This window comes from Leopardus geoffroyi, chromosome D3 (genome assembly GCF_018350155.1).
Source record: "Leopardus geoffroyi isolate Oge1 chromosome D3, O.geoffroyi_Oge1_pat1.0, whole genome shotgun sequence".
Lineage (NCBI taxonomy): Eukaryota > Metazoa > Chordata > Mammalia > Carnivora > Felidae > Leopardus > Leopardus geoffroyi.
In genome coordinates this window covers 85,571,659-85,598,739 of record NC_059339.1, presented here as the reverse complement: position 1 = coordinate 85,598,739, position 27,081 = coordinate 85,571,659, and the positions used below count along the sequence as shown (strand labels likewise).

At 35.9% G+C, this 27,081-nt stretch overlaps 1 long non-coding RNA gene across 1 annotated transcript in view; it reads right to left on the bottom strand.

Annotated features, from left to right (window-relative positions):
- LOC123588253 overlaps positions 1-27,081 on the bottom strand; it is a 125,365-nt gene that overhangs the window by 5,789 nt on the left and 92,495 nt on the right. The window contains exons 2-5 of the long non-coding RNA XR_006707776.1: positions 21,728-21,908; positions 18,944-18,993; positions 6,440-6,514; positions 5,405-5,508 (exon numbers count right to left, since the gene is read on the bottom strand). This is a non-coding gene — a long non-coding RNA (uncharacterized LOC123588253). The remainder of the gene's footprint in view (positions 1-5,404; positions 5,509-6,439; positions 6,515-18,943; positions 18,994-21,727; positions 21,909-27,081) is intronic.

Here is a 27,081-nt window from a genome sequence, read left to right as displayed (position 1 = left end):
ATTCAGTTCATTTAAAACTACCTGTGTAAAGTTTTGGAGATTTCTTCCAATAGTGTAATAGTGTAATAATTCATAGCACATTTAGCTTCTTGATAAAGAACTAAAGATAAGTGAGTAAATGAAAGCAAACAAACATGTCTTAAATGGATACAAATGAAGTGAGATGTGGATTGGAAAAAAATCCTCAGTGCTATTGGTGATCCAACAGGGTATTTACTTCTGGTTTACATACATCCACTTTGCCCTCCACACCTAGGTCATTGAGTGAACACATTCCATGTAGAGAAGCCACTGTAAGACTTTCCATATCTATATGGTAAGACAAAAATCATGCAATCATTAGAATTCCATTTTTTCCTAAATTTGGGCAAATGTAAACTGATTAAACAGTATCTTTAAATATTTTACATTAAGATTACCATGTATATTTTCTGTAATAGAAACTGTAAACATCAAAGAAATGTCACATTAGCTGAGGATCATAATGCAGAATGTTCTGGGCTACTAGTCCACTCTCTTATTCAGGGAATTTTGTGAAAAATAGCCATCACTTTAGAACACCAGTATACTTACATAAGACAACACTACTTCTAATCACGTTACTAAATTTAGGTATATTTCTCCTTGGAAAGATTATTTATTAAAATTTAAGTTTATTTCCCCAAAGGCCATATTCTTCTAAAAGACAATATGCTATGAAATATTTAATTTTGTTTACTTCGAACTTAAAATACAGTTTGATAGCACAGATACTGAAGTTAAGTGCTATAACACTAATGATGTTTAGTTGACTATAAATTTAATAGACTTTTTGCATGTAAGAATTTTAGGGACTTTTAGCAGACTTTAAGTTTTCTTTCTAGAGCAGATTTAAGTTTACATAAAAACTGAAGGGGAAGTAAAGAGTTCTCATGTAGCCCTGCGCCCCCCACCCGACCCCATTTTCCCCTATTATTAACATCTTGTGTTAGTGTGGTATAGACCAAACATGATGCTGTCTTGAGCAAGACTGGAAGTTATGAGGTTGGTCTTAAGTGGTCACATTTGTGATATATTAAGAATATAAGGCTTAAAGAATGTGAGGACTGATTTTATATGGAGTGGGGGAGAAAGAAAAGACAATTTTGATTGAGCACTGGAATCAGTAGAGAAGCAGGTTTAAAGATATAAATTTGAGGGGCACCTAGGTGGCTCAGTCAGTGAAGTATCCGACTCTTGATATTGGCTAAGGTCACGATCTCACAGTTTGTGGAATCAAGCCCCACATTGGTCTCTGCACGGACTGCACAGAGCCTGTTTGGGATTCTCTCTCACGTGCTTTCTCTCAAATAAACATCATCTCTGTGGTGAGCACAGCAAAAACAGAGTAAACTAATGGCTAACTTTGGAGACCTTTGCACATATCAAATTGGAGACATGAAGAGAAGTCAATAAGATTGAGGTCAAAAAGTACAGCAGAAGATGAAACTCAAGAAAGACTACTTTTTCTTGAATCCAGGTGATTAAATTCCCTTATGAATATGACTGGGTATGTCAAATTGATATTTTCAGAAAGATGAAGACTGATAATGGACTTCTGGCTTTAAAAGTATGGGAAACATGTGTGTTCTTGACATCTTTGGGTAAAGACAAAGTGGTCAGAATATCACTCACTGCTGGGATTTAGGGGATGAAGTGAAGATAAATATATCTCGTTCAAGACTTTTTGTTGTGTAGGGAGGGAGTGAAATTTTGAGTAGCAGCAATGGAATGCATGCTTAAAGAAATCTGGTTTATTTTAAACATAAAATCTTTAAATATGCATGTATGTGTGTAAATACATATGTATGTACATCTATACTATAGATAAATATCTGAGATATATCAGATATATATGTAATCTTTATTGCTGAGCTATATAATCAGATATCACTATTATATAATGAGTGTGTGTGTGTGTGTGTGTGTGTATATATATATATATATATATATATGTATCTGTTGGCAAAAATAGATAGGACTCTGCATACATGGAAGGGCTGATCACAGGTAGGAGAAATTGCATCCATAGTGTCAGTAATGTTGGCAGAATATAATGGTTCTAACTGGTATAGTTTGGTAGATCTAATGGTGGGAGTGTGTAAATATTCCCTACTCCCATTTCTGTGTCTCAGTAAATTAAAAGGAAAGACTGTCAGCGGAGAGTGTGGAGAAGTGAGGAGGGATTACAGGTTGGAGGGAAGAGAGCAAGTGAAGTAGTCATTTTGAAGAATTTAATGCTGAATGGAGTACTAAGATGCTACTTGAGATGAGTGGTCCTGGATTTAAACCAAGACCTAGCACCATAGTTCTTCTATGACCTCATGCAGCTTCTTCCCTCAGCTGCAGACGGAACAGAGGGTTGCATTTTACCAAATCTTGAGTATCACAAGTAAGCTTTTGCAAAGGGTATGAAGGCAAGGAAATTGAGGTGTATGCATTCAAGTGATTATAATGCTGAGCCATTACATTTCTGTGTAAGAAGCAAAATCAGAAATGGGGGTGGGTAAAGAACAGCAAAGAAGTGGGGTCATCAAGATTATATGCCCCAGTGTTTGAAGTCTTGTAGTTAGTACTGAAAGGAGTTAGCTGGAAAGAGTAAGAAAAGTATGTTTGGAGAGTGGACTGCTTGATTAGAGACCCTAAAGGAGATGTCCTAACTTGTGAGGATAATATCTGCAGTATGACCTTAGGAGTGGATTCCTAAGGTCCGGTGGAAGACAAGATGACTGGAAGAGAAGAATTTGAGGAATTGAGAGTATAGGGTATTAAAAGTTGTTGTTTCAGATACTGTACTCAAAAGTAGAGTTGCAAAGAAATAGCAAGGTGCTAAAATATCAGTGATGGACACTGGACAGAGCTGTGTAAATGACAGCAATGAGCAGGGACAGGGAATACCATACCTATCCATCCAGTTCTCCATCTGTCATCTAAAGAAAGGGACAAAGGTCTGCAGTTAGAAATGAAGAGGTAAATAGAAGAGAGGTCACCTCCTTCACCTCCAGAATAGGGAAAAAAGTCATCATCTGAGAGGTGGCAATCAGCCTTATCACTGGCCTGTATAAAATACTTCTGTGGCTTCCCATTCCCACCAAACAACATTTAACTTCCTTAACATGGCATTCAAGGCCTTGTGCTTTCGGCCCTAGGTTCTTTTTCAAATTCTGTCCTCACTACCTACCCCAATCAGCCACACTTCACTTCCTCAAACTTGCCATTCATTCATCATTTAGCCTTCAGAGATGCTGTTCTTTTTACCCCTTCCTTTCATTTCCCTGTGCCCTAGTTAAGTGATAATCCCCATTTTTGTCCTCAATTTCTTACATTTCTTCCAAGAAGCTTTCTAAGTAGATTAAGCTGGCTGTCCCTGGTTGCCTCAATAGGGTACTAAATCTTCTTCAGGTTAATTATTTTTTCAGTTGTCTGTTTTCTCAAATTAAGTGTAATGTAAATTCCACAAAGCTAGAGATCATGCATTGGTTCAACAGATTTGAGCGTCAACTAAGTACTCATCATTATTATTGAAATTTTTATATCATCATTGCATCATTGCTATTTAATTAGGACCTAGAATTTGGTAAGCATTCGGTACATATTATCCTTCCATGTATAAATGCATGTGTGGGATAAATGAGAATTCACTTATTGGTATTTTATGTGGTAGTCACTGGTTATCTGTCACTCATAGCAATATTGCACATAAACACTGCTTAAGGGAAAAAGAAATTCCGTCTTGAAAATGGAATGCTTTTACTATGAAGTAGTTTTAATTTGCCTAAACCTTAAAGCTTACCTTCTCTATCAATCTGTCAGTAGTCTAAAATTTTGCTGATGTCATAATGTGTAAAACAGAACATTGAACAAGGTTTTCAACTGCCAGATCTTGAAAGTTAAAAAGTTCAATGTTACAAATGATTTACATCTGGACAGAGCATGCAGAACCTTCAAAATAAGTCTTTCCTGTTGCATATGGAAAATTCCATTTCTCAAAGTACATACATTGACATAATAAAAATTGAGTGCATGAAAAGAGAAGGGTATGTGCCTATCTTACGGCAAATGAGAAAATTTAAAAATGTGCTTTACATTGTTTTAGGACTTATTAGAGTTTGAAAACGATTTTAAGAGTGAAGCAAACTGTTTCCGTAAGATCACAGAGATGAAAATCACTTGCTGATGTCAGCTAAACTGTCATGTTGCCTCAAACAATGGGGTAATCCACCTCTACTGAATAAACTCTATTCATAAAGATCTGGTGAGCCCTACTTAACACCTGTGAGATGACATTACCAAACAGACAACTGTGGAAAACTTATGTTAGCTTTGAATGAAAGTTCTAATGAATAATACTAGAAGTAGAGGTTGAACCTCATTTGAATCCTACTCTGTCAATTCATGGTTGATGTAGCTGAGGAATAGAAAGACTCAATCATTTTTCAAACACTACCAAGTAAGGTGAGTGGGACCTCCCAGACCTTTCTCATACTTTCCCACCCCACATATGCTTATTTGTATTGTACATTTGGATGCTATTTCTATAATTGTGTTCTTTCCTAGAATTATTCCTATGTATAAAGTAGAAAAAAACAGGTAGATATACAGCAGGAAAAAGAAATAGCACATAATGTTTTGGGTGACAAAGGTGTCACCTTGAAGACCTTAACAAATTCTTAGTCTCTGCCACCTTCTCTTCTCCCATCTCCAGATATAATTATATATATAATAATATTTTTTTCCTAAAGTTCTTCCCGGCTTTAATAAAGAATATTTTAAGGACTCCAGGATTACCATTCTGGAACATCTGTTGATAGTCTGTCTTTATGCTGAGTCTCTAACATATTCTGCTTCATTCTGAGACATCACCTTTTTCTTAGCTTTGAGACTAGATTCCTCTCTTGATACACTGCTGAGTATTCCAGTTCCTTTTCACCTGAGACCCTGACTGAATCACAGCTGTCTTCTCCCTCAGAACGAGATTTCTCTCCTTTAGAAACCCATGCAAAGGGGTGCCTCAGTGGCTCAGTGAATTAAGCATCAGACTTTGGCTCAGGTCATGATCTCACAGTTTGTGGGTTCAAGACCCGCATCGGGCTCTGTGCTGACAGCTCAGAGCCTGGGGTCTGCTTCAGATTCTGTATGTCCCTCTCTCTCTGCCCCGACTCTGTTTATGATCTTTCTCTCTCAAATAAACATTAAAAAAAAAAACAGTGCAAATGACTGCAAGAGAGTTTTATGATGGAGGGTGATAATCGTATACCAACTCTAAGGACCACACCCTCCTAGATTCTTCCAAATCATGTTTAGAATGCCAATTTTGGAATTCCCTTGTGTATATTGTCTACCATAATGATTTCAAGTTAGGTTTGGCATTCCAGCTCTGGCTTACCTCCATCCGAGCATGTACTGAGTTCTGGATCTCAACTCTTACTCAGTTCCACTCTTGTACTCTTCTACCGTCGTGTCCAATTATGTCCTGAAATATGATCAGCCCTGGAACATAAAAATTGAAAATCAATGCATTACTTTAACTCTGAAAAGTTGATTTTGATTTGTTGATAGTGACACCAAAAAAGATGGCAAAATAGGTCATTCCTGAATTTGTTCCCCCTCACAAGAAGACTAACTATTTAGGGAAAAGACATCACTGGAGAGAATCCCGGAACATGAGAGGGAAGCTGAAGCACTACCCTGCAGCACAGAGACCAAGACATACTAGGTTAGAAAGAAGAACGGCTACTAGAAACTCATCTCCAATAACTCTAAAGAAATGGAGATATATGAACTGTCAGACAAAAATTCTGGATAATCCCCTTTAAAATTAGGAAAACAATGCTGAAGAAAATGAGAAGTTTGACGAAAATAGAAACCATTAAAAAAATCAGAAATCCTAGTGCTGAAAAATAAAACTGAACTGAAAAATTCAATAGAGAGCTTCAAAATCAGACTTGACCATGTTGAAGAAAGAATCAATGACCTGGAAGATGTTTGAAATTATCCAGTCATAGGAGCAAAAACAAAAAAGAATAAAAAATTATGAAGAAAGCCTATGAGACACAATGGAAAAAAAAAACCCACAATGTTTACATTATGGGAATTCCAGAAGGAGAAGAGAAAAAGGGGGAGAAAGTATATTTAAAGCAATAATGGCTGAAAACTTTGAAAATGTTGTGGAGAGTAATAGGCATCCAAGAGGCCTAAAGGATTACACATAGGTTGAATCCAAATAGGGCTACACCAAGACAAATAATTGTCAAGTCAAAGACAGCTAATTTTAAAAGCAGCAAAAGAGAAAAGTCACATATGAGGGAACCCCATAAGACTATTGGTAGATTTCTCAACAGAAACTTTTCAGTCCAGAAGATAATGGGACAATATATTGAAAACACTGAAAGAAAATAACTGTTAACCAAGAATTCTCTACCTTGCAAAGATGTCCTTCAGAAATGAGGGGATAGGAAGACTCTCCTCACCGCTGGAGAAAGGCTAAAGGGAGTTCCTTGAGTGGAAATAAAGAGATGCTAATGAACATCATAAAAACATAAAGCAGTGCAAAACTCACTGATAATGGTAAATATATAGTCAAAGTTGAATTCTGTAATATGGTAATGGTGGTGCATAAAGCATTTAACAAATCTAGTTGAAAAATTAAAAAAAATGAGTAAAAAGAACCATAACCATAATAACCTGTTATTTTTTATGCAATATAAAAAATATGTAAACTGTAACATTGATAATGTAAAATATGAGGAAGGGGAGAAGTAAAGTGTAAATCTAAGGAATTCCATTAAAGTTAAGTTGTTATTAAAATAGGATGTTATAATTTTAAATTATTTTAGGTAAGCCTCATGGTAGCCACAAAGGAAAAACCTGGAGTAATTGCACATAAGAACATGATTAAAAGAAGTCAAAACATACTGATCTCACATGGCATCAACACAGACACGCTGATACACATGTGCGCGCGCACACACACACACACACACACACACACACCTGAGTAAAAATAAGGAACAATGGATCTACAAAACCACCAGAAAACAACAGCAATAGTAAGTTATTATCAATAATTACCTTAAATATAAACATATTAAATTCTCTAATCAAAAGACATAGAATGGCTGAATGGATTTTAAAAATCATATTAAATGATATGCTGCTTATAAGACACTGACTTTATGCTTAAAGATACACATAGGGCTGGGTGGCTCAGTCGGTTAAGTGTCCAATGTTTGATTTCTCCCCAGGCCATGATCTCACATTCATGACATCGAGAGCCCCATATTGGGCTTCATGCTGAGTGTGGAGCCTGCTTAATATTCTTTCTCTCCCTCTGCCCTTCCCCCAGCACATGTGCTCTTTCTCTCTCAAAAAATATATGTATATAAAATTAGAAATCAACACTAAGAGGAAAATTGGAAAATTCACAAATATGTGGAAATTTAACAACATTCTCCTGAGTAACCATGGATCAAAGAATAAATTAAAGTATCTTGAGATGAACAAAAATGAAAACACAAATACCAAAACTTACAGGATGCAGCAAAAGTAGTTCTTAGAGGGAAGTGCATAGCAATAAGTGCCTACATTAAGAAGCAAGAAAGATCCTAATTCTACACCTTAAGGATCTAGAAAAAGAAGTACAAACTGAGTATAAAGCCAGTGGAAGAAAGGGAGTAATAAGGAATGGAACAGAAATAAATGAGATAGAAAACAGAAAATCAGTAGGTGAGACTAACCAAACTAAGAGTTGTTTCTTTGAAAACATAAGCGAAATTGATAAATCTTTACCTAGATAAACCAAGAAATAAAAATAGGAACCAAATCAACAAAATTATAACTGAAAAAGAAAATATTACAAATGACATCAAAAATAAAAAAATCATGAGTTTACTATGAACAACTATACCCCCCAAAAACCAGACATCCTAGAATAAAATGGAAAAAAAATTAGAGCCATAAACCACCAAGACTGACACAAGAAGAAATAGAAAGTCTGAATAGATCAATTAATAATAACAAGATTGAGTCAGTAAGCAAAAATCTAATGAAGAAAAACCCAAGACCAAATGCTTTCCTTTCGGTAAATTTTTGGTAAATTTGGTAAATTTTACCAAACATTTAAAGAAGAATTAATGCCAGCCCTTCTCAAACTCTTCCAAAAAAATGAAGAGGAGGGAATATTCCCAGACTCATTTTATCAGGTCATTGATACCAAAGCCAGAGAATGACACTACCAAAAAACTATAGAACAATATCCCTGATGAATAAAAATGCAAAAATTCTAAATAATTCTCAATACGAGCAAACTAAATTTGGCACATTAAAAGGATCATTCACCACAATCAAGTGGAAATACGTGTGGGATACCAGGATGGTTCAACAAAATCAAATCAAGCTATGTGAGACATCACATTAATAGAATAAAAGAAAAACTCGTATAATCATCTCAATAGATACATTTGAGAAAATTAAACACCCATTTATCATAAAACCTCTAAACAAATTATGTACCAAAGGAATGTACCTTGACATAATAGAGGCCATATATGATAAGTCCACAGCTCACATCAAACTAAATGGTAATAGGTTGAATTATTTTCCTCTAAGATCAGGAACAAAACCAAACAAGTGCCCACTCTCACCACTCCTATTCATCATAGTACCAGAAGTCCTAGCTAGAGCAATCAGGAAAGAAAAAGAAAAGCATCAGAATTGGAATGGAAGAAATAAAATTGTCTCTATTTGCAGGGGACATGATGTTATAGAGAGTCAATCCTAAAAACTCCACAAAAAAACCCTGTTAGATCTAATCAATAAATTCAATACAGTGTCAGGATACAAAATTAACACACAAAAAATAAGTAGCATTTCCAGACACTAACAACAAATTACCTGAAAAAGAAATTGTAAAAATCCCATTTACAAGAGCATCAAAAACAATAAAATACTTAGGAATGAATTTAGGAGGGAAAAGATCTCTCCAAAAACAAGATATTGATGAAAGAAATAAAAGACACAAATAAATAGAAAGGTATCCCATGTTCATAGATTGGAAGAATCAAAATGTCCATACTACCAAAAGCCATTCATAGATTCAATACAATTCTTACAATGATTCAAGTAGCATTTTTTTGCAGAGGGAGAAAAAAAACAATCCTAAAATTTATATGGAACCACAAAAGATCCAAATAGCCAAAAGAATCCTGAGAAAGAACAAAATGGAAGGCATCATACTTCCTGATTTTAAGCTATGTTAATCAAAACAGTATGGTACTGGAAAAAAACAGACAATAGATCAATGGAACAGAATTGAGAGCCCATAAATAAACCCAAGCATATACAGTCACCTTATGTTTGGCAAGGGAGCCAAAGATACTCAGTCTATAAAAGACAATCTTTTCAATAAATGGTTCTGGAAAAATTGAATATTCACAAGAATGAAGACCTCTACCTTATAACACATAAATTAACTAGTAATGTATTAGAAATTTAAACATTTACATAAATTAACTAGTAATGGATTAGAATTTTAAACATAAGACTTGAACCAGGAAACTCCTTAAAAAAGCTCCTTGACATGGTCTTGGCAGTGAGTTTTTAAATTTTTTTTTAACGTCTTATTTATTTTTGAGACAGAGAGAGACAGAGCATGAATGGGGGAGGGTCAGAGAGAGGGAGACACAGAATCTGAAACAGGCTCCAGGCTCTGAGCTGTCAGCACAGAGCCCGACGCGGGGCTCGAACTCACAGACCGTGAGATCATGACCTGAGCTGAAGCCGGCCACCCAACCGACTGAGCCACCCAGGCGCCCCGGCAGTGAGTTTTTAGATATACCTAAAGCATAAGCAGCAAAATAAAAATAAACAAGTAGAATTACATAAAACTAAAGAGCTTCTGCACAGCAAAAGAAAGTGAAAGACAATGGGAACGGGAAAAATTACTTGCAAATCATATATGTGATAAGGTGTTAATGACCAACATATGCAAAAATGCATAAAATTTCAATATATACTATTTAAAAGTATATAAATATTTATAAAAAATTGTATGTTTATGCGATACTTCAAAAATATTTATTGAGCTTTCCCTAAAATTCTCAATGTCAGTGATACAAGGGAAAACTGAATGTTCATAAATATCTACTGTAGAAAACTTCCTATAATTATTCATATATCTTTATTCAAATATAAATAGCCCAATCTATACATATTTTAAAGTATAAAATCAGGTATATTTATCCATCTTGAATTAAAAAAAAACACAACGCATTCATTTTTCTTCCACCAAAAGGAAAAAAAACCTGTTATTCAGTATTTCTTGATAATTTATACCAATATAAATTTCTTATATTTATAGTCATTAAGTGTGAAACACATCAAATAATAAAGTCTTAGATATATAATTGTGTGATTTATGTTTTATCTAATTTTCAACACCAGCAGACCCACACATATGAATAATTACAACTCTGGCATATATACATTTTATTTTATTTTTTAATTTATTCTGAGAGAGAGAGAGAGAGTGGAGGAGTGACAGAGACAGAGGGAGAGAGAGAGAATCATGAGCAGGTTCCATGCTGTCAGCGCAGAGCCCAACGTGGGGCTTGTACTCACAGACCATGAGATCATGACCTGAGCCAAATCGAGAGTTGGACGCTTAACCAGGTGTCCCACATATATACTTTTCCAATTCCCAAAACTCTCAACTTTATTGCAGTATGAAGGAGAAATGGCTCATTAAGAATATCATAGCCCTAGGGCACCTGGGTGGCTCAGTCAGTTAAGCATCTGACTTTGGCTCAGGCTCAGGTCATCTCATGGTTTGTCAATTTGAGTCCTGCTTTGCAGCAGGTGAGCTGGAACCCCACTTCAGGTGAGCCCTGCTTCTTTCTATCTCCCTCTCTGCCTCTCAATCTCTGCCCTTTGCTCACTTAATATGTGCTCTCATAAATAAAGAAATGAATGAATAAATAAATAAACAAATAAAGCCCTAAAGGGTTAGTATCCACACTATATAAAGAACTTACACAAATCAACACCAAAAAAACAAATAATCCAATTAAAAATGGACAGAAGACTGAGACAATTCTCCAAAGATATGCAGATTGTCAACATCATTAATCAGGGAAATGCAAATCAAAACTACAATGAACTGTCACCTCACACCTGTCAGAATGGCTAAAATCAACAAGAAACAACACGTGTTGGTGAGGATATGGAGAAAAAGGAACCTAGTGCACTGTTGGTGGGAATGCAAATTGGTGCAGACATGGTGGAAAATAGTGTGGAGGTTCCTCAAAAATTTAAAAATAGAACTATGGGTCTAGGAATCACATACTGGGTATTTACCCCAAGAATACAAAAACAGTAACCCAAAAGGATATATGCACCTCTATGTTTTTGCAGCATCATTTACAATAGCCAAATTATGGAAGCAGACCAAGTGTCCATCAATAGATGAATGGATTAAGAAGTAGTATATATAATTTATATATATGTTATACACACACACACACATATACACAGAAGGGAATACTATTCAGCCATAAAAAAGAATGAATTCTTGCCATTTGCAACAACATGAATGTACCTAGAGGGTATACTACTAAGTGGAATAAATCATAGATAGACAAACAACATATGATCTCACTCATGTTGAATTTAAGAAATAAAACAAAGGAAAAGAAAGACAAAATAAGAAAAAGACTCTTAACTATAGAGAATTAATCGTTACCAGAGGGGAAGTGGGGGGGGGGGAAATAGGTGAAGGAGATTAAGAGTACACTTATCATGATGAGCACTGAGTAATTTATAGAATTGTTGAATCACTATATTGTACACCTGAAACTAACATACTAGTGTATATCAACTATACTGGAATTAAAATTTAAAAAAATAAAAATTTCATGGGTTCAGAGTTCTGAGTTTTTAAATACAAGTAGTCATTCCTTTTAAAAATAGTTCTAGATTGAACAATCCTAAAATATATATATTTATAAATATGTGTTTATAAATATATGTTCATAAATATAAATATATATATATTTTTTAACCTTTTATATTAGGTAACCAAAATATTTTATAATACCCTGAAAAATGTTTGAAAAAGACACAACTTAAAATATCACTGGTGAAAACTAATATGATTTTTATTTTAGAAGTCAGAAAACATTTAAGTCTACACTGGACATTTGTTTTCTCTTGAACATAAATTAATACCCAAAGATATCACTATTTCCCATTATTATATATTGTATACAAGAAAACTTAGAATTTTACTTCCTTCAACACAATAAAATGTTCCTTGTTAAATTTTCATTTTACTGGATCATTATGTGAAATATTTTACTATTGAACTTAGTTTTGATTTTTGTGTGAAGAGAACATTCTGATTAGAACAGAACAATATGTTCCTGGGTGTTCCCTTTGAATGGCTCACAAGGAATAAAGAATATGAATCTTTTATCAGAATGCTTGGTAATCCAAAATGGAAGCCTAGATACTAAATAATATTTTCTCTTTAAATTTTCATTTGCAGGTAAAAATAGCTGACCTAACATAATAAATAGTGTCATCATGTAGAGAATACAATAAAACATAAAAACAGAATATGTTTTTAATATATTTTAACAGTACTTGAGTTGGTCTCTTAACTCTTCCTTGCCCATCTGTGACTATGGTCTTGTCATTTACTTGCTTAAATCTCAAATTTTTGTAATTACTATAATTACAATACCTACTTTTATGGTTGTAGTAAAACTTGATGAGATCAATATTTATATTGATAAATTACTATAATAACAGCCATTATAAGTTTATAATAAAAATTAGGTTATTATATATATTATATGTTAAAAACTAGGACATTCAATTAAGGACTTCTACATACTGTAACATTAAACACTAAACACCTGACCCAAGACCTAGTTAATTATGCATGATTGTTTCATATTGTAAGATGCAGTGTTTCTTTACTCCCCTCTAAGATTTTATTAAATCAACTACATGTATTTCAATGGTTAAACTTAGGTAACTTTCTGCATTAGTCCTCATTCTATAGATGAGGAAAGTGGATCCCACAGAAGCTAAATGATTAGCCCAAGATCATACCACGAAAATGTGTACATCAGTTTACTTCCAGATCTAACTCCATTTGTTTATCTTGCCAAGTAGACCATACATTGTGTGAAAATTTCAGAAGCTAGATGGAGTTTACAATTTTCACCTGTCTTTGTGTGTGTGTAGTATTCAATCTCAGTCTCAGACCCAGAAGATACTTAAAAAAAAAAAAAATCTCCTCTATTTTCACTTAACATAGTTGTTAAAATCCCTCCGCATTACAGTGTATTTGTGTAATCTGCTGTAAGGTAGAGCCTCTGGGGTGCACATCCACAGATTTGCTCTGTCTGCTCTCCCCGGGAGCAATGCCCAACCGCACCCATCTTTCAGCCCCCAGAAACAATCCTGCAACAAATACCCTGGCTCTTGCGTGGGAACTTCCCTGGGAGATGACTGGGAACAGGGTTAACATAAATTAAAATAAATATACACAAAACAAAGGACACACTGTGCCACAATACACTTAAAAAGCTACACAAAATCCTCCTTCAAGTGGCTGCACGGGGCAGAGGTGAATGGGATGGGATAGGAGTGTAAAAAGGAATGTATACACGGAAAGAATGGCTTCGCATGGAGGAACAAATGTGATAAGAAATAAGTGAGATTAATTAAGCCTGCAGCACAGAGCCCCAAAGAAGAAAAAAAAAAAAAAAAAAAAAAAAAAAATATATATATATATATATATATATATATATATATATATATATATATTGTTCTCTGCTGGGCTTCCCATTGCCATTTCATTCCAATAGAATGAGGGCTGTCACTTCATCATTTTTCAGAGCATATATGTATAGACAACAATAAAGCTGAACAAGAGGAATAAACTGCCAAATATTCAAAAAACAAATATAAAAGGTAAAGGATGGTAATCTAATGAGCACTGTGCATGGATTTAAGAGGAGAGAAAACTAACAGAAGATCAGGATCTAAACCTTTCCACAAAACCTGGAGAGGATTTAGCAGAGGATAGGACATGCCTGCCAAGTTTGGTGTGTCCGAAGGGGAACCTAAGTGCTGGGCAATGGAGGTGGCTCGTAAAGTAAAAGGAGAACAAAGTCATGATAAAGGATTGCAGGAAATTGGTGACCTTCACGTTATTCAGGGCAAGCAGAATGAAATCATTAGAGTGACTTAGATTAGAAATACAGAGAGACTGGGCTGCTGGACTTCTGTCCGTATTGCTGTGCTTGTTGTGTCTTCATTTTAGAGAACTCTGGATGGCTCTACTGAATGTTGGCGCTGTTACGGACACAGACAGTGCTGTCCTTGCCTATGTGGTCCAGTTGAGGTGTCAGACCAGAAATAATTAAAACGAGCACATAATTACAAAGGGCCCTTAAGCACTGGAAGGGAAAGAAACATGAAAAGAACATCTTTACATTTATTTTGTTCCATTCAAACTTCCTATACTTAGGCTTGAAAATCCCCTGCCACACTAAAACCTCTTCTTGGAAGCCTCCAGTATATTCTAACATCCAACATAGAGGTTAGGAAGTAACAGATATTAAATGAACAGTCTGGTTGTTATAGTCAAGTCAGATCTGGGGTCTGTGGTCACTGCCCGTGTCCCCGTGCAAACCTGCAGATTTGGCCTCTTTCTTATTTTAACTCGTCTTACCCGAAACACTTACAACATTTTCATAGATAAATGTGAATTTCAGTCTATCGTTATTCTCACAATCCTAAAATTAGTGAGGTGCAAATTAATGAGATTTACCAAAGTATATTTAGGGCTAGAAAAGGATTTCTGTGTCCTTCCAAATAAAGGCTTGTTTTTAAATTAGCTGTTAATTTAGATAATTACTGGTTTGTAGGTTTAAACAAAGTGTCTCTCACATTCATCATTGCTGATGATATCAGACTTTTGAAAAGATTCATCTTTTGACACCAGAAGGCATTAAAATGTGAGGCCAGAATTAGCTAAACTGTAATAATGTGATAATTGCTAAGTGTAAAGCCACACCAACAACGTATTTAGCAAAACACTAACACTTTTAGTGTGAACTTATGGCGTTCAGTAGTAGCTTATTCTTTCCATCTGTTGAAGTGATTTTTCTTCTTTTGATTCTTCTCAAACTAGAAGACGATACATTAATTTTGCATGTTATGCTAACAGGTACAGACTACAATGAAATAAGAACTTCTTTAGCTGCAAGCTATTTTACATATGTACTACTAGTAAAAGCTGTTATCACAACTATGTTCAATGAGAACCAAAGTTATGAATTTGAGTCTCACTGTTGGTAGCTTTTTCTCATTAGACCGGGCGTTCTGACAGTTGACTAGACATTACAATCATTTGAGAAGCTTTTAAAGATACTCATGCACAAGTCCCCCCTTTAACAACTGACTCAGATTCTGGAGACGAGACTTGAATATTAGTGTTTAAAAAATCTTCTGAAGTGTTTCTATCATGCAGACAGAAAATCAATGTATTAGACATTAAACCTTATTATATTTTATCCATCTCTATAGTCTTTCACCCAGAATTGTAGCAAGCCCCTAAATGAATGTTAGTTTGATAAAGAAATCCATGCATTACTTAAAGCATGAATATCATCTTAGAGTTAGGTGATTCTTCTTCCCATTACCATAAGACTTTTATTTTTCAATTACGAGGCTCACTCTTATCACCTACATCTTGGTTTGGGGGGAACAGGTGTCTAGAGTCTGGACACTCCTTGACCGTGATTTACATCTCTTTAACATAAAATATTCACCAGTATTTTGAAAGCTCTCTTACATAGAAAAGCTATTACTAAATAGAGAAAACAAAACAAGAGTATTGAATTACACTAGGGGGAAAAGAGCTCAATAAAAGGATGAAACTGAAAAGTATATCCAATTAACAACCCAGAAAATTGAGTGATTCAGCTTGTATTAATTTTGTAAGTAAATCATTTGAGATTTAAATACTTTTGTATTGGTTAAAATGCAGTTAACAGTTTGCATTAGAAAATAAACATTTCTACAATTTGACCTATCACTGAGAAGCATAGAAAATTGGGAATACTGTGTATATGAAGCATTCATAATAATTCCACCTAGAAATTTTTTTTATCCCATGGGGAAAAAAAAAGATCTACAGAAAAGAATCCAAATGACCTAAATGAGGGAGGATTGGTTAACTAAATAAACTTATATTCAAGGAAATAAATATCACATATTCCCTTGAAATACCAAGTATGAGAACTACACAGCAACATGAAAACCGGATATGGCAATTGAAAAGCAGAGGATATTATTTGCAAACAATGATTGCAATTATGCGTAAAACTGCCTAAATGTTGGAAATCAATGCACTGAAGGATACCACCGTGCAGTGGATAATTTGACTTTTTCCCTTTATTTTTCCTTCTTTATGTAATGTGATCTTACTTTACAAATTGCAAAATGTTCCTTGGCAAACCTCATCTCAATCATCCTTTAGCCTTCCTGACACTATTTCTGCAGTGTGAACATCCATATGTCTTCGTAATTATTTTTTTAATGTTTTTATTTTTATTATTGAGACACAGAGAGAGACAGAGCATGAGCAGGGGAGGGGCAGAGACGGGGAGACACAGAATCTGAAGCAGGTTCCAGGCTCTGAGCTATCAGCACAGAGCCCGACGCGGGGTTCAAACTCATGAACTGCAAGATGGTGACCTGAACCCAAGTCAGACACTTAACCAACTGAGCCACCCAGGCATCCCCGTAATCATTTATTTTATACTCCTTTCTTCTTAGACACTAGAGGCATAATCTTGTAAATTTGGCTGACACCTGTTCTGTCTATAATAGCTTGCTTATTACCCTATTATTCATTAGGCTTTTCTTCTGTATTTATTAAAGTGGTCAGTTATTTTCAGTATTTTAATCTGGCCATAGATGTTATTAGTCCTGCAGTATGGGAATGAAGTCTCAGTTAAATTTCACAAATTACATATTTTGAAATTATGTATTCACAGAGATGTCAATGAAATGATGAAAAAAGAATGTTTACCTTCTAACATGCATACATCAAATTGTGTTTTGTTTTGTAAATATGCCTTAAGAAAAGAACTCATCCAAAACACTGGATTTCTTAATTTGTTCATTTCTTTCATTAAGCCCTACGTTTTCTCTTATGAGCCCCCAAATATGTATTCTCTCTACAACGTAGAAAATTAATATTTCATTTTCATTTATTTGAAATCTGTTGACTCAGGGAGTTTGAAACCTCATATTTGACAGTTTCAATTAAGAATTAATTTCAACTAATTATACTTTGAAGAATTTGCTACCATAAATTTAAAAAAACTCAGCAGTGAAAGTGACAGAATTTTCTTTGCTTTCAATGATAAGTCAAACTGTGGAAGCGTTGCTTGCTATTACAAAATCTTATTTCCGTGAGGACTATGTTCATTCCCATCCACCGCCAGAAACAGTGATGACCTTTCATCAGAGAAAAACTGATATTTGACAACTGCAATCAAATAATCCAAATTACAATATTCCTATGAGTTGATGCTGTTTTGGGTCAATCCTCTCTGGTGCTCAACTGCTTGGATGTAGAGGTGTAGAACATGGAAATATTTTGTGTACTGAACACATAGTTCAATACTTCTATTTCTAGGTTTCAAACATGAAATGTTCCCAAATACTTTTCCGCATTGAACTCTGGTTCCCAAACTTTCCGTTGGAGAACAGCACAAATCCCCTTTGCAAAATAAATTACAGGATCGTGCTCATCCTTTGTGCTTGGGATTATATTCTCTCCACAGAAAAGGGCAGCAAGGATTAAAATACGATCATACACACTCATTCTCATACAATATAACACAGTCCATCCTCTTGGTCACAGAGTTTGTCAGCCTTCCTTCTTCAATTTTTTTTTTCTCTCCCCAAGAGAAATTACCCAAGCAATTCTTGGTAATCTTCCTCACAGTCAAAGATCTTACAATAATATGTACCTCAGAAATCAGCATGTCTGATTGCTCCAGAAGTCTATGTACTCAAACAGCACGTGATTTAACCCCTTCCCCCCCACACCCAATGTACTATATCAAAACTGCAGGGCAATAAAGACCCCATATAGAAAGGAGATCATTGAAAATATTTATGAAATCTAACTCATGAAATCTAACTCTATTATGCTATTATGCTCTGTTATGGGAAATGCTTATTTGACCTTGGTTCTGCCCCCTGAAAAGAGTTGCCTATTCTGCAGTTTTCGGTTTTGTTTTGTTAATTTTTTTAACGTTTATTTATTTTTGAGAAGAGAGAGACAGAGCATGAGCAGGGGAGGAAAGACAAAGAGGGAGACACAGAATCTGAAACAGGCTCCAGGCTCTGAGCTGTCAGCACAGAGCCCAACGCGGGGCTCGAACTCACTGGCTGTGAGCTCGAACTCATGGACCGTGAGATCATGACCTGAGTGGAAGTCGGATGCTTAACCGACTGAGCCACCCAGGCGCCCCTACCTATTCTGCAGTTTTATATGGTCCTTGGTTTTACTTTATAGGAGGTCCATATATATCCATACTGTATCCATATTTGAATGGCAATGGATATTATGGACATGATTCCATCTCAAGGTGCTGACAGCATGCTCAGCCAGCTTTCTGCCCATGGAAATTTAGAAGCATGAGAATGGATGGATTCAGTCGAGTTTGGAAAATTACTCTTTTATCCCAGGCCAGAGGTTCATTTGCCGGTATAACGTTCACAAAAATTTAGTAGTCTTTTTTTTTAAAATTCCATTAACTTACACAAGTCAATTGTCACATCTGTAAATCTTTTGCAGATGTTCCATTATCTCCGAACTATTCATACTTACCTTGAATCTGGGAGATGTTCTGGTAGAAGGACAATATCAATCTCTTCTCTCTGTGCCAAATAATTTACAGGGAACATAATTTAGGAGATTAAGAGCTTTTAACAACAGACTTGATGACTACACCATTGATTTGATCCTTACCAGAAAATTCAACTTTAACTGACATTTATTTTTCAAATAAATGATGAAGAAAAGAGAATGAGGTCTTGCCATTTGTGACAACATGGATGCACCTAGAGGGTTATTATGCTAAGTGAAGTAAGGCAGAGAAAGACAAATACCATATGACTTCATTCACGTGGAATCTAAAACTGTGAAACCTGAAACCATTAAATTCCTAAAAGAAAACACAGGAAGTAATCACTTGGATATCAGACTTAGCAGCATAGTTATGGAACATTTCTTCAAGCAAAGGAAAAAAAAAGCAAACACAAATGATTGGGACTATACCACAATATCATTTACAAATAATATACCTGAAAAGGGGTTAGTATTCAAAATATATAAAGAACTCACAAAACTTATAACTGAAAAATTTCAATTTCATTGAAAAATGGTCAGTAGACCTAAATAGATATTTTTCCAAAGATGATATACAGAATGGCCAACAGACTCATAAAAAGATGCTCAACATCTCTCATCATCAGGGAAATGAAATTTAAAACCCACAATATGATATCACTTTATACCAGTCAAAATGGCTAAAATCAAAAAGACAAGACATAACGAGTTGGTGAGGATGTGAAGAAGAGGGAACACTCATGCACAGTTGGTGGGAATGCAAACTGGTACAGCCACTGTAGAAGAGGATGGAGGTTTCTCAAAAAAATAAAAATGTAAATATTATATGATTTAGTAATTCCACTATTGGATATTTGCCAAAATTAAAAAAACATTAATTTGAAAAGATTACAAACCCCTTTTTATTGCAGCATATTTATAGTATCCAAGGTATAGAAGCAACCCAAGTGCCCATAGAAAGATGAATGGATTAAAAAGACGTGCGTGCGCACACACACACACACACACACACACACACACACACCTATTATTCACCATAAAAATAAGAATGAAATATTGCCATTTGCAACAACATAGGTGAAGCTTGAGTGTGTAATGCTAAGGTAAATAACCCAGTCAGAGAAAGACAAATACCAAATGATTTCACTCATATGGAATTTAAGAAACAATTGAGCAAAGGGTGGGGGCGGGGGAGGAGAAAGACAAACCAAGAAATAGACTCTTAACGAGAGACAACAAACTGATGGTTACCCGTGGGGAGATGGGTGAAATAGGTGATGGGGATTAAAGAATACACCTATCATGATGAGCACTGAGTAATGTATAAAATTGCTGAATTACCGTATCATATATGTGAAACTAATATAACACTGTATGTTAACTATATTTAAATTTTTAAAAAAATTAATAAAAAAGAAAAATATGTGAAAAAATATACACAGTGTGTGTGATGTGTATATTTATATTAAAAAAGATGTGATTATATATATATATATATATATATATATATATATATATTACACATACACACAGTAATTTTATTCAGCCATAAAAAAGAATGAGATTTTTGCCATTTGTGACAACCTAGATGGATCTTCAGGGTATTATGCTTAGTGAAATGTCAGAGAAAAGTATCATACAATTTTATTTATATGTGGAATCAAAAAAAATGAATAAACAAAACGCAGAAACAGACTCATAAATACAGAGAACTGGTGGTAGCCAAAGAAAGAGGGATAGGGGATGATAAAATAGATGAAGGGGATTGGGGGGGGGGGGAAGGAATCACAGATACAATGTCCTCCAAAAAGTCATTGCTAGAAACAGCAGGGGACAATGTATGAGCTTTGCTGGCCAACGATTCTTCTTTCGGGTGCTTTATTAGAGGAGAAACCCTAGTTTGCTTGACTAGAATAGTATTGATTAAAAATAAAATCTCAAAATGTGAAATGTGTTCTGTTACAGAATTACCACTTGGAAAAATGATTCCGTGTTTTTCTTTCTTTCTTTCTTTCTTTCTTTTTTAATTTCTAACTGTTTGGCATTATCAGGAAACAGTCTTACCAACCAGGGAACTGATACTTTTCAAGTCATAAGTTGTCCAACAGGAGCAGATGTGGTGACTGGAACACCATCTGAAGTAACTGCCGCCATGTGGTGACAGTCCCACGAGAACATTACCATTTGAGATTGTGTTTCCTTCCCAAAGAATCTCTCTGTGGTTTGTAATTGTAACTCGAATCACCTCCTCATTGCAGGTGTCACGCTGCTCATGACACTGAGTTTTCCACCTTCCAGAAATCTCTTATATACTCCGTAAACCATTAACAAGTTGACCTTACCCAACGAAACAAGATGCCTACATTTTTTTTCTAAACACCAGAGAGCCCTGAGGAGAATACATATTATAATATATGACATAACATACGATCATGACATATATCACATTTCTCTGACGTATAGGCTTAAAGCTGAAAACATCAAGCTTCAGTAATACTGGGCCCACATGGAAACACACACACAGAGGACCATGACCAAGCATATTTGGAGTTGTAGAGCACACATAAAGAATATACTACTGTCATCACAAAGATGAGCATGTTGTCTATATATTTTTCTCTTCTCTTACATTTGACTTTTTACTGATTTCTAGTTTTTAAAATGTGAAGATTTTTATCTCAATGAAACCATATGTTAATAAAGGGGGAAATGCTTTATATAAGCTATAAGATGCTACTTTGAGGTTATTCAACATGTGCTCACACATAAGGTGCCTCACTCTTCCTTTTGGCTAAGTCCCCGTTTCAGTTCTTCCATTGGACCTCTGATTCTTTACTTCAGACTCCTTTTGGTCCACACAGTTGTTTGCATGTGTCAGTTCCACTATTTTTGCCTGGTATTGTCTGCTTCATTTATAGTGGGCATGTTGAAAGCCCGACAATTCCTTTGAAAAGAAAACAGAAATTCCATTATTTATAATTTGCTTTGATAAGGTCGGAAGAATGGCAACTTCTTCTGACAAAGGAGAAGAACATTTTAGGAAGAATTCAGATGAACCATCTCTTCAACTGGGACTCTTTATTTCTGCAACAAAATACGATTAGCATATAACCATAAATGGAAACTTTATTTTTGTGTGAGTAGAATGGCTGGAAAACAATGTAAATTTATGTTCTTGAATGAATGATCCATTTTCTGTTATGCAAATATGGTTTGTATGTATGCTTTCCAAAAGAGGAAATCACATATTCACAAATGAAGAATAAAATAAAAATAAATGCGAGAAGAGCTGTTCCTCTGCTAAATTAGGATAAGTATTAAAAGTTAACTCTCTGCTTTTAATTATTTTTCTAAGAACAAAGGTTTTGTGCTGCTAAAGTCCTGCTGCGAACATTCCCCTTCTAAAAACCACATGGTTTGGGCTAAGATACCTGGAGTAAGGGTCCTACCCTAGGAAGAAACGGAATAAACCTATCATTAAATGACTGTATCTCCAACCAACCTTGTTATAAATATAAGGTATGAGTCAATATATTACACTAATTGGCCTCAGATTATCACTAATGTAGCTTCTCATAAAATGTGTTGGGCCAAGTTAACAGTACTGTTATTGCAGAAAACATCTAGTTTTTCATCATATTGTAATCCTTTAAGAAAAACATCTAAAACTATTTATTTAAATTTCAGAAAAATACTGTCATGGTACTTTATGAAAATCACATGAAATGATACTAGTTAAAAATGTATAGTTAAATTGTTTTCCAACAAGTAGGCAGACAACCGAAAATAGTATTCTTTCCCACATATTATACTGCTGCCACTACCACTAATAATAATCAAGAGTCAGAGATCCAAGAGTAAAAATAAAGCCATAAAGCATTAGAAAATACTGCGAAAACATTTGGATCCTTTTTAAATTACCAAACAGGGGAAGTTTTTCTAAGCACAATCTCATTCATGAGATCATAGCTTTAAAATCTCATCACATAAGTATACAACTTGTGTGTGTGCAAAAGAATGAAACTAGACCACTTTCTCACACCATTCACAAAATTAAACTCAAAATGGATGAAGGACCTGAATGTGGACAGGAAACCATCAAAAGCCTAGAGGAGAAAGCAGGAAAAAACCTATGTGACCTCAGCCGCAGCAATTTCTTACTCGACACATCTCCAAAGGCAAGGGAATTAAAAGCAAAAAATGAAGTATTAGGGCCTCATCAAGATAAAAAGCTTCTGCGCTGCAAAGGAAACAATCAACAAAACCAAAAGGCAACCGACGAAATGAGAAGAGATATTTGCAAATGACATATCGGACAAAGGGCTAGTATCCAAAATCTATAAAGAGCTCACCAAACTCCACACCCAAAAAATAAATAAGCCAGTGAAGAAATGGGCAGAAAACATGAATAGACACTTCTCTAAAGAAGATATCCAGATGGCCAACAGACTCATAAAAAGATACTCATCACGCATCACCAGGGAAATACAAATCAAAACTACAATGAGATATCACCTCACGCCCATCAGAGTGGCTAAAATGAACAAATCAGGAGGCTATAGGTGCTGGCGAGGATGTAGAGAAACGGGAACCCTCTTGCACTATTGGTGGGAATGCAAACTGGTGCAGCAACTCTGGAAAACAGTGTGGAGGTTCCTCAAGAAATTAAAAATAGACCTACCCTATGACCCAGCAATAGCACTGCTAGGAATTTACCCAAGGGATACAGGAGTACTGATGCAAAGGGGCACTTGTACCCCAATGTTTATAGCAGCACTTTCAACAATAGCCAAATTATGGAAAGAGACTAAGTGTCCATCCACTGACGAATGGATAAAGAAGATGTAGTTTATATATACAATGGAGTACTACTTGGCAATGAGAAAGAATGAAATCTGGCCATTTGTAGCAACGTGGATAGAACTGGAGAGTGTTATGCTAAGTGAAATAAGGCATACAGAGAAAGACAGATACCATATGTTTTCACTCTTATGTGGATCCTGAGAAACTTAACAGAAGACCATGGGGGAGGGGATGGAAAAAAAAAAGTTACAGAGAGGGAGGTAGGAAAACCATAAGAGACCCTTAAGGACTGAGAACAAACTGAGGGTAGATGGTAGTTGGGGGAGAGGGGAAATTGGGTGATGGGCAGAGAGGAGGGCACTTGTTGGGATGAGCACTGGGTGTTGTATGGAAACCAATTTGACAATACATTACATATAAAACATATCAGCTGATAGCCTTATGGGGTTTCCCTTGTATGTGACTATTTTGTTTTCTCTGGCTGCTTTTAAAATTCTTTTTCCATGCTTTTTGCCATTCTCATTTCTATGTAAGAGACATAGCGTTGATCTCCTTGGGCTGATTTTTTAGGGGGCTCTTTGTGCCTCCTGGATCTAGATTTCTGTTTCCTTCCCCAGATTTGGGAAGTTTTTAGCTACGATTTCTTCATATACACTCTGCTTCTCTTTCTCTTTTTCCTTCTGAGATCCTTATGATGTGAATGTTGTTATGCTTGATGATGTCTATGCATTCCCTTAATCTATTCTCATTTTTTTTACTAATCTTTTTTTTCTCTTCTTTTTAGCTTGGTTACTTTCCATTACTTTGGACTACAGGTCCCTGATCCGTTCTTCTGCTTCTTCTAGTCCACTATTTATTCTACTACTATATTTTTCATTTCATTTATTGAATTCTTCTCTGATTGGTTCTTCTTTAATGTTTTCTATCTTTTTGTTGAGGGTCTCACTGAAATATTCTCTTCTCAAGCCCAGTATCTTTATGAACTTTATTTTATTTCCTTATCAGGCATATTACTTATCTCCATTTCATTTGGCTAGAATTTTGCCCTGTTCTTTCATTTGGGATACATTCCTCTGTCTCCATTTTCTCTCTGTTTCTATGTGTTAGGATAGTCGGCTACATCTCCTGCCTTTTAAAGTAGTGGCCTTATAAAGAAGAGATCCTGTAGTGCCCTGTGGTGCAATGTCCCCTGCTTACTGCAACCTGGTGCTTCATGGGTATCTCTTATGTGTGTTGTGTGCATCCTATTGTTGTGGATGAGCTGTATTTGCCTTCAGTCTAGTCATTTGCAATGGTTCTCTTTGCCTGTTGTGGGTAGGGTTTGGTTCCTGTGGTGTTAATGGGCCAGTCTGGGGCCTTGGTCTTGAGTTGGGTCAGATCAGACATTTGCCAGATCTATGGTAGGACCAAACTGCAGGGTGCTCTTCCTGTGTTGTCCTGTGTTGTCCTATGTTTTCATTGGTGGGCAGGGCCTGTAGTCACACCAGATGTCTGCCCCTAGCCCACTGCTAGGGCCACAGCTGAATTTGTGTGTGTGGTTATCTTCCCCTTTCCCTAGGGCAGGAGTCACTTTGGAGTGATGCCAGCCCCTGTTGGGGTTTCTTTCTCACTGCTATGCTTATGATGCTGCTTTGGATGGATTCTTGTTGAGGGTCTGTTGGTGGGGCCTCAGAACATGAGGGCAGGGTGCATGGTATTAGCAAGGTTTGCATTGGATGCTATGGGAGGGGACCTGTAGCTGCTTTGGAAAACTTCTTTCCAGTCCTGGTTGAAGGGGGTAAGTTGCAGGAGAATGCAGGGGTCAGGCGTATTATTAGCAAGCTAGATCAAGAGTGTTTGTTCTGTGCTGGTTCCAGCAGGTGACTGTGTATCTAGGCTGGGGGTCAGGGGAGGGAAGTGGTGCTCTCTAGCTCTTTTGTTCTTGGAGAAGTCTCCTAATGATCCCTGCCCCTATAGCACACATTGAGATTAGTCAATAATTCTTCCCATATACTAGGTGTTTTTCAAACTGCTGTTTCTATGCTATATCTGTTTGTTATCTCTTCAAGGGTGGGATTCAGTTTTTTTATTACCCTCTGGCTTTCAGAGCCAACCTACTGATTTTTAAAGTTCCAGGTATTAAGCCCCACCTATTACAAGAACTTGTGTAGTTAATCTATCTAGTTTTTATCACCAAATATTATGGAGATTCATCTTCCCAGTGTGAGTTCCCTGTGCCTGGGATGCCTAATGTAGGTTCTGTCCCTCTGGCCTGTCCACTCCTGCAGTGTCCCTCCCTCCTGCAGACAGCACCATGGGTCCAACCTTGTCTCTGCCCTTCCTACCCTCTTTGATCTGGCTTCTTCTCTACATTTAGCTGGAGAGAGCATTCTACTGGTCTTCCAGTCCTTTTCTACATTATTTACAATGATGTGGCTATTATCTAGGTATATCCATGGGATGAGGTGAGCTTAGGGTCCTTCTGCTCTGCCATCTCCCCTGGAAGTCTCACTTTGTTTACTTTATTTAAAGAAAACTAACAAAAACAACTCTGAGATGTGCATATAGGGAAAAAAAGAGAATAAAAAAAGGAGGAAGGAAGGAAGAAGGCAAGAAAGGGAAGGGAGAGATGGAGGAAGGAAGAAGGCAGGAAGAAAGGAAGAAAGGAAGGAAAAAACACAAAACTTTGTCAGTGAGTGCAAATTGCACCTCAAGCATGTGTCATCCTTGCAGGCAGAGCTCTAGCATTCACATTCTACTGCTTGGCCATTTGCTTAGGGAAGGTCAGCCTATTCTCAGGCCTAGGAGGTGGCTATGTATTATTGGCCAAACTCTATTCTGAGTACATTGTTCCTAAGCCCTGCAGCATCAGCATCACCTGGGAATTCCATCCAAGACCAGATGAATCAGAAACTACAGCAACTTTGTGTTTAACAAGCCCTCTGTGTGTTAGTGATTCCACTTAAAGTTGGGGACCCAGTAGTATATGCTAGTTGTAGAAAGTTTTACTCTTAACCCATGAGTTTTTTAGTAAAGTAGATGTAACCTAACTGAACAATGAAATACTGGGTGGTAGGAGATGATCTAGAATTTTTAGCATTTAAATATGTAAAGGGAAGATACATGTTTGTAGGTGCTACAATGATCTAGGACAAAAGGGGAATCCTGCTTACAGTTGAGTTTGGCAAACCTGGCCTGGCCTCGTTTTCTTACATGAGAAAATATATCAAATTTTATCTACAAACATATTTTAATTACATTTATTGCATACTTTTACTTTGTATTCTAATAAAAATAAAAACTGGATTCCACATTAGAAGAAAAAGATTAGTTCA